A 12,441-nucleotide genomic window follows, 5' to 3' on the forward strand; every position below is an offset into this window, starting at 1 on the left:
AACTGGAAAACTAAGCACAGGGTAAAATCATGACATATTTACACCTTTATATTTGAGAGCAATTACAATCTTGTCCCACTATCAGAATTAGGGAGCTAGAGAGACAGAGGATTTCAGTTTGTGGGTTTTTTTGTTTGGTTGGTTTTGGTTTGGTTTTTGTGTTGTTGCTGTGGTTTTTTTGTTTGTTTGTTTTCCCCTGCTCCAGCATACCTATGTACAAAGATAAATTACAGTGCATCACAATGAAACCACAGTTTACACCTTGATATTTAGTCAACTGAATCAAACAAAAAATATGCCAATTCTTACATGGGTGTATGGTGCCATACTGTTCAGTGGTATATTGCTCTATATGCAAGAAGTGGTTAAATCTTGCCATCAGAAAGTTGCAAAACAAAAATAAATGCCATTCATACAAAGTTCAGAGCTGATAATCTAACTATTGGGCTAATGGAGTGTATAGACTAATGAGGAAATTCTGCCCTTCATTCGTCTTGAAGAACAGGAACCTTTTCACTCTTTTCCTTTGCTTTTTTTTTTTTTTTTAATCCCCTGTAAATGAAACATGAACAGGACGGGGTTATTTTCTGTTCAGACTGTTTCAGACATAAGCCTTTTCTTGATGCTTAAGGGCTCATAAAATACCATTTCCAGCTTTTCACTCCAGCCACAACAGAAGATACAGAATGGCACTTTTGCCAGAGTTGGATGAGTTGTTCACATTTGAGAAGTGACTGGTCAGGTAAAGACTTCTCATTTTTTTCATGTTGCAATAAAAATTTGTGAATCCAAGACCTCCACAAGCACATAACAGCCTAGATTCACATACAGCTGAAATATCAGATGCTGTAAACACATTTTGCTTCGCAATTTAAATGCACATTGGAAAATATTTTGTGAAGATTGAACAGATAAGAATACAGGTAAGAATCTCACATAGATTTAGTAATACAGGGAAGAATCTGCTCACACTGAAAAGTCTTTAACATGCACAGCAAAGCTTGTGGAGCACGATGTAGTTACTGAGATTGCTTACTGAGATTATGGGATCAATGAAGTCCCTACAATTTTTCATTATTTTTCTTATGTTTCAGCATGATTTTGCCTTTCTTTGTCTTAATGGTTCTACAAGAGATTAAAAGTCATTAGTAGGGTCTTCAGCACAGCTGATCCAGAAGTACTTAAGAGGTGAAACAAGAGATGCTAATGAGGCAAGTACAGCCAATAATGAATAAGGTGGCTTCTAAGTGACCTCTGCTGGACAAGACAAACAGTGTTAAATTTGTTCACTGTATTTCTCAGGAGAGAAGCTTATCCATTTAACTAGCTTACATCCATTCAGTTGAATATTATCTAATATTATACAATAATCAAAGACATTTTCCACTTGAACCAAAATTATTTTATGTAGCAAATTGGAAACAAATATAGGAATGGTAACATTTTGAATCATTAACTTTAAAAGCCTTTGTAACAAGAGGGATTCTTGTTTGTTGCATATATGCCATTAACACTGTATGATTAACAAAGTGAAGCTAATGCAATTTTTCAGGTGATATGAAACTCACAAGCAATTTCAAAACCACCAGTGTTTCTCAGGTCAGGTGAGGTGGTAGAATCTGTTGCTTCCAGCACATGCAAACTGTTGATCACAGCCACTGTACTCAATCCGAAGAACTTTTATAGCTACACGCTACTATACAGAATATCCCTAGGGACCTTATCCCAACTAAATATTTTTAAACAGAACTGGGAATTAATTTTGATCTCATGGCTTGAAGAGGCTTCCAATGTTGGTTTTGGGGCCCGTGTATGCAGAATGCATGTACAGTCTGAGAGACCATGAACTTTATGCAGATCCATGAAGGACCACAAGCTCCCTTTTGGTGATTAGACTTGCGTTCCCTTCTTACTGTTTCCTTACTTCCACCTGGAGCTAAAACTCCAATATCTTCTTGCATGGTTCTAATAATAGACACAGGGGATGGTTCACTGTACAGAAATAACACACAGAAATTGTTCCCAAGGAAAGCCAGTCTGTCTTGGCAACAGTTACCATGGCAACTAAGTCTCCTCGAAGAGGATGATGGCCACTGATCTATGGAAACCAATCCCTGAGTCATTCTTCTCAGAGACCAAAGTGACGAGGGGATAGAGTTGCAGAGCCCCCATCATTGGGCTTTCCCCCTTCCCTTGCATTGAGAGGGAACTTCCACCAGCCAGGGACGTTAACTGAAATTCTGCCTCTCGAATGTACCAATCCAGGATGTATTAATTACAAGGCGTATCAATAGGCAGCATCCTTAAAGGCACTTTTTGTTGTTTTGGGTTTTTTTTTTAGCTAGTCACATTAGGGACTGACTTAAGTGTCTGCCAGAAAAGGAAAAATGCACTGGAAAAATCACATCAGAATGTAAGTCAACACAGCGGTGACAGTACTCAGAAGAACACAGATAAAAATGGCAGAGCACATTCCTGTCTAAGTAGTTTTTCAGAGGACAGCGTGAAAGCTTTGAAGAGCTGTACAGCTTTTGATTTCGTATCTTACACGGAGAGTGACACAGGCATTCATTAGGGCTAGCACTGCTCCCAGAGAGCTGTGCTGCACTTGTAACTGCACAGCCCCAGACCTGAGCCTAAATGAAGCCTAAGGCTTGTAACATGGAGCTCGAATGACAGTCTTTTGCCTTGGACAAGGGCTCCCATGTTTAACTCTCCCTGACTGACAGTTATAACTTGATTACTCTTTCTGCTGAAGTGGCCTAACTGCAAGTTAGCATCACTTTGGGACGAAGCACATGCTACATTAATTGCTGCTCCTTCCCCTGCACAGCATATGCCTCGTAATCATTGATTGCAATGGACAGAAACACAAAAGTAAAACCACCTCCTTTACAGCACCATTTGCACATGCTCACCAGGTATAAGAGCACAACATACACAGCCTCACTTCCCAGCCAAAGCCTACTGTTCCCTTTTCTCCTTGCCAAGCACAGCTTGCTTCAACACCTCCTGGAAAGGTCTGAGGCCTCCCACAGGGTGAACCTCATTGGGTCACAGCCACGGTGCTCCCACACCAGGCTGCAGGGATGGCAACTCTCCTTCCCAGACCCTGCCACCTGGGCAAAGCACCAAAGCAGAAACCAGCCATTTCATTTTCATGGGCTTATTAGTCCTGAGGTGTCCCTCTCGAAGGAGATGTGTGACAGGAGACTCTGGGCAGCTGAATAAGAGGCAAGGGGTTGAGTAGAGAGCAGAAAATTAAGCTACCACAAACCAATCAGAAGAAACAAGAGAAGTACCGGAGTCTGTCTGGGCTCAAAAGGGCCAGCATGAGGGTGAGCAGGGCTGCACCATGACATCCACATCCAGAAACAGCAGAGTTTCCAGCAGTTTCTTCAGTAACTGACCTGAAAGAAACGTTCCTGTTTCAGAAAACATGAATTTTCAATAAAATTATTTCCTCCTGCAATACTTCTCATTATTTATTCTACTTCTTTGATGTGAATGATGCCAGTCTGTGCACACTTATTTATTTAGTCATTAATATTTGGACATGTGCGTTGTCATTTAGGAGAAATACCAATGATTTTATTAGATGATAGCACAACCATTGCATGAATTAATATTCGCATAAGAAGCAGAAAAATGTTTTTCATTGGTTTACACTTCCCTTTCCATTACTTGAACCGTAAACTCAAATACAGTAAATGTTTCAGGAAGCAGGTAGACTCCAAAAGACTTTAAAGGAGAGGAAAAAAGCACCTCAAGCAATAAATCATACACCCTGAAAATTGCATAGTAAATACTTGGAGATATATAAAATCCTGCTTCTAACCTAAACAAGTAAACAACTTGAAAAATGAGCTCAGACGTAAAAATTATGAACTGACTACAAATCAACTACAAACACATTAAAGGCCTGTATTTGTTCAAATACATTATTCATAAGGAATAATTTAAGCTGTAGTTGTATGCATTTTATGTTGCATAAACTTAAGCAAATACATGTAACCAAAAGCTGATTTAAAGAATTAATGAGCGATCTCTAAATAAAATTCTGCTCTTAAATAAATTCCTCCCTGATTTGCAAAGCCATATGTTTCCTTTAGCAAATATTCCCATATTTCTGTCAATAGGTGAGCCCTGTAACATTGGGACAGTGACAAACAGCTCAGGCTTGATCAGGCTCTTGCTAAACAAGACTGGTTTGAGGTAAGGGGGGAGAAACAATTGTTTTGGAAATGTTCTTAAAGTATACAAGGTTCAATGGCAACATGATCTAACAGTCTGTTTATGCCAAACAGCTACATCTCTTCTCTGGGATCCATGTCTTCAGAATTTTTATTAAACAGATAAAAAGAAGGAGAAATGCACTTTTTCACCTCTACTAAAGCACTTCCATTGTCCATTGCTGCATTGCTTTAGGCATCAAATTTAGCAATGAACATCTCAGGCTACGAGGTACTGCAACACAATGTTGTACATCTGCGTAGTCTGAATTAATGTACCATACTGGCAGTATTATTGCATTTTTAAGTAACTATAAGTGATTGGGAGATTCTGATTTCAGATACCTTTTAGTCAGCTGCCTCAAAAACTTTTTCTGTGTGCTCTGTCAGAGCTGTGAAATTTTCTACAGCAAATCTTTCAAACAAGGAAAGTTACTCATTATTACCAGTCAGATGTGCAAACAATAAGTATAACCTCATTAAAGACTTCTTTTTTTTTTTTTTTTTTTATATCTGGGATCTCTTTTCCCTCAACTGCTCCTCCTTCCCCGCTCTGCTGGCAAAACCTCTCCAAGATGGGCACAGAAAAGCACACCCACACAGCCAGGCACCTGAGTGCCCATGTGTGTCTCTCAGTCCACAGCTTCACTGAGCTCAGTGCTGGCTACAGAAAAGCATAAAGATCAGGCTGGATTTGCACTAACAGCACTGCGCTAACTCCACACTAAACATGTATATTATGCTGAAGCAGTATCAAAGGAACGTGAGATTTATTTAATGAATAAATGATACACATTTACGTGTCTTGAATAAAAACAGCACAACAAAACTGTAGCTAGCACCACCCTCAGTTTTGTGTGAATGAATTTAAATTGCCTGATCTTTAAAGAATTTAAGGTAGATTTCAAATATGTTTATTTCCATGCCCTTCCAGTAATGTCTCCCTCATTATTTTCTGGAGTCCTACAAGTTAACTCTTGTTATTTATTCTGTGATTTCTGATATTATATAGAATTATAAAAGCCTTAGTAAGCCAGGTGCTTTAGAACTGTTGGAGATAATGGGGAATGTCTATAAATGAATACCTTCAATTATCACCCCCCAAAAATTGTTACCCACACAGAGAAGAGAACTAGTCTGACTTCAACAGTTAGCTGACTTTCTAAACTGAATTTAATTAAGATATATATGTGGCTTGAACAACAGTTGAGACACTGTGAAGTTTTTCATTGACTTTGATTAAGCACGTATCAGAGATAATTTTGAACTAAACAAACAAAAAAATCAGACAGCAAAAGACTGACTTGTTTTTTACTCTGTCATAGAAATGACTTGCAATAACTACTAAAGTACAGTAGCTTATATCACCTACTTTGCAGTAATATTTTATCACTTCTCTGTATTCACTTTGTCACACATAAACATGAATTGTACAAATAATTGTTATTGTGTTTTGACTTACCTTCTTTATTTCAAAAACACCTTTAAGGTTCTAAGCAGTTTTGAAGCAGTTTCACAGCTCAGTCATGGGGCAGATGCCATTTTGCAGATTGAGGCTGTGTAGATAAATGCTCTGAGCTTTCCTTGCTTCTTTGAGAGGCGTTTGCAAGCTGTTACGTAGAGGATGGACAGTAAAGCAGAACAAGCTGCTTCTCCCCAGCGTCTCGTCTGGATCTAACTCTCTTGAATACAAAGACAACAGAGACGAAGTTTTTCCTTTTGTAAATGCCATGCACACTTTCCCCACGTTATGGGCTAAACTCAGCATGGTCTCTCTTTTTAAAATTAGTTTGTTTTAAAATCCCTCCCCACTTACGACACCAACCAAACAACTAGCTATTGTCCTTGATCTTTGATGGCATTAATACTCATTAGAAATCAAAGCTGTTGCTTTTGTAGAGTATCTTTCCACAAAACGTGTCTTGGCATTTGAAAAATATTAGGGAATGAATCCTAACTGCTCTAAAAAGGTAGTTGCCAAAAATAAGGAAGTTTTCAGGATTTTTCAGATCCAGGATTTTAAAACACTAGGTCTTTCCAAAGAGAGTGAACCGAAGACATCTCGACACGATGACAGAAATGCAAAACCAGGTTTGTTAATGTGTTCTGACAGCTCCTCTTAGCTCTCAAATACCTCTCAGTTATATCCCACCCAACATGAGGTTTGCAGCCCAGTGCAGTAAGAGCAATTGTTATTCTGTTAGTCATTTCTCTGGTATAGTCTGAGTAATTTTATATTCAAGCTACTAGTCATATAAATCTTTAATGCAAAGTGATGTATATGATAGAACATGATCTTCTGGCACAGACTGTTTTCTGTTAGTAATTGCTCCAATAGATGGACAATATTGACATCAGGGGTGTCTAACTCATTTTATCAGGGGCAACATCAGCCTCGTGGTTGCCTTCAAAAGGCCAAATGTAATTTTAGGACTGTATAAATGTAACTACTTCTACACTTGTACAGTCCTAAAATTACATTTGGCCTTTTGAAGGCAACCGTGAGGTTGATGTGGCCCCTGATGAAAATGAGTTTGACAGCCCTTGTTAGAGTCTCTAGAGCCCCTTTTCACTACAGCCCAAAGACACTTGTCATCTTTTTGAAAAGTCTAGTATCCCAAAGTTTTTATTAACCTCAATGAGAGCTGTGGGTTTCTAGAATTTTTTGAAACCTACCCAGTTGTTTTGTAAAGAAGCTTAATGTAACATACTGATTTAAATAATTCTGAAAAATATGAAATAGATGACCAACATCTTTCATACATACAAGAAGAGCCCTAAAAAACAATTCTCTTTTTATCCAAATGTTTTCTAACTTGCTTTTAGATAATCATAGGTTACATCACAGCTCTTCTCACAGAACTGTGAATTAACTAGTAAATGGTAGATAGATAAATAAGGACACAGGAGGATTTATTGTTGCTAATATCACCTTTCAGTAAAAGAAGTGTTAATTTCCTTTTAGTGAGTCACTACCTAGCAGACAGTTTCTCTTTGTCTAAAAGTGATAAGAATGGCAGAATATGAGAAAATTTTCACTGAAGGCAAAACAAATGAAGAAGAAAGTCACGTGTCTGACAAAGTTCGATGTGGGATCCAAGCAGGAATGATAAAATATTGAATTTGTTACTGTGATACAGTACAATAATAATGGGGACATCATTTATGCAGTGTCGTCCAAAATGTTACTTAAATGTGATGCACTGACAACATATAAAACAACACGCACATTTATATCAGGTAACAAATAATCCAGGAACGGGTAGATTAAAGAGTCAGAAATTACTAACAGGATCCACCTGTTCACTTACACATTTGTCCATTGTTCTCTTTTTATCACTCTATGTGTTTCTATTGATTTCCAGTTTGCATTGTAGAATTTTATTACCTACATGCCTAAGCATTTTTCTTGTCTGTATATAACCTATTTCAGGTAACGGTTATGCATAGCTGTTGTTTATCTTATAGCACTGCTCTCTGCTGACTTAGAGAAGCAAACTGCCCTGCAACTTGGCAATGAAGAGCTTTTGAAGTCTCAAGTCACCTTCAAAAATATCAGTTTTGAATATTTTCCCACCGGCAATCATGCCTTTTGGGAACAGGAGAATGAAGAGGACCCAGAAGCACAATACATCTAAATTACTTCCAGCACAGCATAGCTGAGTGGCAGTTTCTAGGAGCCTGCTGAGCAAGGCCACATTATTTCCCTGAGTGACCCACATGTGAGAGAACTGCATGCAAATGCATAGCTCATTTGCCAGTTTACTTTGATGTCAGTTCAGTTGAATGCTGCTGTTCCAAATGAAAAGTTTAAATGGGTTTCCAGCTCTGCAGTTCTCTGAAAGATCTGGGAGGTTCAGGATCAAAGGGGTCCTGGAATGAGAAACATTCTGAGATGGCTTTTACGTCACGCTGGCGTTACTATTTTAAGATCCTGGTGAATTGCTTCAGCCAGATCTCTGAGGAAGCTCCAGTAACACTGGGAAATGTTTTTTTCTTGGAAGAATATTGTATTTCTTGTACATATTAATTTGCCATTGTTTATGCCATGAATGTATCACCTCCAGCCGTCCAACAGCTTGGCTGTATGTCTCGGCTGAGGACAAAACAAAACCTGTAAACCCCACGGGTGCTCAAATCACTTGCAAACCCAATCTCAACCTAATTCACCTTTCAAAATGTATCTGTATGAGAGAAGTGACTAACAAAAGCTGCTGTACCTATGCTACACCAGCTTCTCCTATCTAAAAACAAGGACCTTATCTCACCCTGAAAAGAGGAATTGGACCTTTTTCCCCTGCTTTTGTGACATGTTTGTTTACCTTACCAGGCTTCTGTCTATAATGGTAGACTACTCTTTTAATGTGTCTTTTGTTTCCTTTAAGAAAAGACTGAACTACATCACCCATGTCTTCTAATGTCTTTGAACTTTATCCTTTTTGGTCCACACAGACTATTTTTTCCCAGAAGATCCTCAATACTTCATGGTCCAGCGAATTGAATCAGAGAAGCTAAAGAGAATGAGCTAAATAAAAACAGTGCAAATAAAGCAAAACACTGCTTTAGTCTCATAGCTTTGTAAACATCTGCAGATTGCTCTTAAAACCACTACAAACAGGCTGTAACAAGTAAAAGGAAACCCTAATCTTTTATAACAAATGCAAAGTACAAGATCTGATCCTTATGGACTTTAACTAGAATTGCAGAATTGAATATATTTCAAAAAGATCAGATGTTTGCATTTATATCCTTCCAGAACAAATTCCTATAATCGCCTGGGATGTAGCTTTTTAAGCCTTCTTTTGGGCTTTAGTAAAATTGTATAAATGGAAAAGAGGCATTGGTTTCTGAGCAAGTTTGCCCAATCAGGCTTTGTAAAGTTACCTGATGGGAAGAGATATAATAGTAAAGAAACGTCAGTGCTACACAGTGGATTTGTTCTTTCTTCATAGTAATATGTACACTATAGTCTATTTTCCACATACACTAAACAACTACACTGACCCAGATATAGTGGAATACATAAAATATCATTTCAGAAGAAAATTCTGTCTCTCTTCTGAAATTAAAATCAACACTAACCTCTAATACTGCTTTCATTAAGAGCGGTTGCTGTGGCAAGCAGCAACTGCTATGTGTCACTGTGTGGCATCACAAATTTGGCTTCCTTACTTAATTTCAGAATGTACCGAATTTATTGGAAAACATGTAGTTACAATATTGTATTTATAGCTGTGCCATGATGATGAAGTAGCATTACCATAAGGTAAAGTAATTGTGATGATTTAATACTGGCCTTATTAGAAGCATGTCTGGACTTCAGTCTTTGTTACTAACTAAGCTGGGAGGCTCCTCCAGCTGGAAAATGGCTGTGATTTTATCTTGGTCTGCTTGTCTTTCTTCAGTATCCTCCTCATCATCTCTGTGACTCAGGAATTCTGCAAGGAGAAAAAGTGCAAAATTTTATTTCCTTTCTCCTTATATTTGCATAGAATGTCATTAGGTGCTGTTGGCAATGACATTTCTAAAGAGGGGAATGTGGAAAGCAAAAGAAAAAGATGTTACACAAATATGTATCCTGAGAGGACAACAGCAAGATAAGAATAATGTATAAGTATGGCATATTTGAGAGACACTTCTGCCATCCTCTCCAGGCCCCTTACAGGGAAACCACAAGAAATACCCATGCAAAGACAGAGAGAAACTCTGGAAATCCAGTAGTCAAATAAATTGGAGATAACTGGAGAAGACCCTGATAATATTCAGACATGATGATAAAAATTTTTGTAAGAACTGAGGTAGAGTATACAATTACAGAAGACTCTTCTGGAGAGGAGTAGTGCAGTGAATGATTTGTTAGAAGAGGCAAACCTGCCTCCTCTTCTGCCACTTGAAGCTACAGTGGTCATGTACAAGGCTGCATGTCTGTGACCAGATCCTGTGGGACCCTTATCTTCCATGTTGTCCTCTTCAGCTGCCTGCTAACACAGGTGAGCAAATAAGCCCCCATCAGTGACTAAAAGCCAAGGAAGGGGTGGAAAGTCTTCCTTGCTTGAATCAGAGAGGTTTACATTTTTCTGCCTAACTACTTTTAGTGAAGATGCTAAGCATACTGCCTGAAGGTTTCCCCTAAAGGCACTATTCCATCCTTCCTTCAGGCAGAGAGATGGATTATGTGACCTTTCACAACCTTCAGCAGCCCTCTCTTCTATACTGCTCATTTTTTCATTGGTTTAGTGCCTTAGTAGTATTTTCTTGCAACCAGCTTCATTTTGTGGGCACCAAATCTCTTATGACATAAAGAAATAACTCTAATGCAATTGTATTTCTCAGACTTCTGAAGTTAAAGTTAAATTTCTTTCCTTTAGCCCTCTAGAAACATGAGATTTCTGCAAATTCTAAAAGGCATCAGAATGATGCTTCCAATGGGTCCAGAAAGCTTCAACTTTTCATATTAACTGCTTTTAGTCCTAACATAATCATTTAAATTGCCTTAATAATGAATAAAAATTCCTCAAGTGATTTTGATCATACTTGGTAAGGATGTCAGCTGAGCATTCCCAAACAGCTAATGAATTCCCCATTATTAGCAACAACTTATATTGAAAAGAATGCTTAGGTCTACAAAATTTCCCTTATTTTGGTCTCTCTTTTCCTACTCACTGATATTATGTAAAATAAAAGAAAAAAAAAAAAAAGATGTATTTACAGATGTTACCAGCTTTAGTGTAAAATCTCAAGATGGGTTATGTATAATACGGCTTCATATTTTCCTTAAAAAAGGCACGAAGAAAAATTCTTTAAAAATTTCAGAAACAACTTCACCAGGAACTGGTGTAATACACCACCAGACTTAAGCAGATTCAAATATGGTAACCCGGAATTAAAAGACCCATAGAACAATACTTGTGGAATATTGCTCTCACAGTTTGCATGGTGCTTTCACATTCATCTAGCCTTTCAACATATAATTACATGGAATCAGAAGATTTTATAAACCTCCAGATTACCTCTGCTCACAAACCTTCTATCTATGACCCACAGGGTAAGGAGGACTGTACTAAGAAGGACTGTACTAAGCATGGTTTTAATGAAGAACATTTGAATGTAGTTACCAGGGAGGCAAATTAGAGAAAGACATTTTTTGTACATGGATACCTTTTTGCCCCCATTTCTTCTCTACTTCTGCTGTCTTTGCCTGGCTTTCCATTCTGGTGTGGGTTTGCAGTGGTGGAGGTGCCACCAGGAGCACTGGTTCCTGGGGCTGATGTGCTCAGCATTGGATGTAGCAGCATCTCTCAGTCAGCTGGTCTGGAAGAGTTAATGACAGAGTTACCATCAGAGCTGTTGAATCTCTTTAGCTGCACATGCTCCATAAAGTAACTATATTAAAACAATATGGGTTGGTTACCACTTTTCATTCTGATTTGCTGCTTTGTAATACATAGCATGAGTGTTCCTGGAAAGCTCTTAAATAAGCCCTTCAGGAAAGAAGCCCTTAAAAAAAAAATTAATTGTAAAGTCATCTAAAATTTGGAAACCCAAAGTGGTAGACTAAGATTTTGTCACATCATACTGTAAGAGCCTTGGCATATCAATACTTCCAGATACATGTCCCCTTGCTCATAGTTCAGGGTCTGTGATGTCTCCTGAAAATAAGAGGACTTCAGAAATGGGACAGGTGTCCAACAAGCTTGGAAGCCTTTATTCTTTAAGACTAGGGTGATGAGTTGGTGAGGGCTTTAACTGATAATTATGCAGGTATTTCTCCTAAGTCATTAAACTTCCTCCTTGAAAGCAAAATTCAGCCCTTATAACCCTCTCTCTTGATATCCATTTTTGCCATTTTCCTTGTTAGCTATAGCTGATGCCCATCACATCTGAGCTTACAGTTCCTCTGGATTCCTTGAATTTATTCAAACAGAACTGCACTAAAATCCAATTTACTAAGCTTATGGTTTTGTAATCAGCAGCCAAAAATCAAACAGACCTGATCTACCAAATATACATTTATCTTCCCAACTGTGAAAAGAAGTAGATGTGCACAGATAAGCTGCTTTGTGTGAATGACGTGAATATAAGTAAAGTTCAGAATTATAATCTCTCAATAATAATAAGATGATGCACATCAACATATCTTCTGTAAAACAGGAAGCCAGAGATAGGAATTACTTCAGACACATCTAATGGGTGCCACATGATATGTTAA

The 12,441-nt window shown here is 38.1% G+C and overlaps 1 long non-coding RNA gene across 4 annotated transcripts in view; it reads right to left on the reverse strand.

Moving 5' to 3' along the window:
• Positions 1-8,549: 8,549 nt before the first annotated feature.
• LOC110366092 (uncharacterized) overlaps positions 8,550-12,441 on the reverse strand; it is a 221,194-nt gene continuing 217,302 nt past the window's right edge. For all 4 annotated transcript variants that reach the window (XR_010473534.1, XR_010473533.1, XR_010473535.1 and 1 more), the window contains 2 exons: positions 11,391-11,543; positions 8,550-9,670 (listed from right to left, as the gene is read on the reverse strand). This is a non-coding gene — a long non-coding RNA (uncharacterized LOC110366092). The remainder of the gene's footprint in view (positions 9,671-11,390; positions 11,544-12,441) is intronic.

Source organism: Columba livia, chromosome 6 (genome assembly GCF_036013475.1).
Source record: "Columba livia isolate bColLiv1 breed racing homer chromosome 6, bColLiv1.pat.W.v2, whole genome shotgun sequence".
Classification (NCBI taxonomy): domain Eukaryota; kingdom Metazoa; phylum Chordata; class Aves; order Columbiformes; family Columbidae; genus Columba; species Columba livia.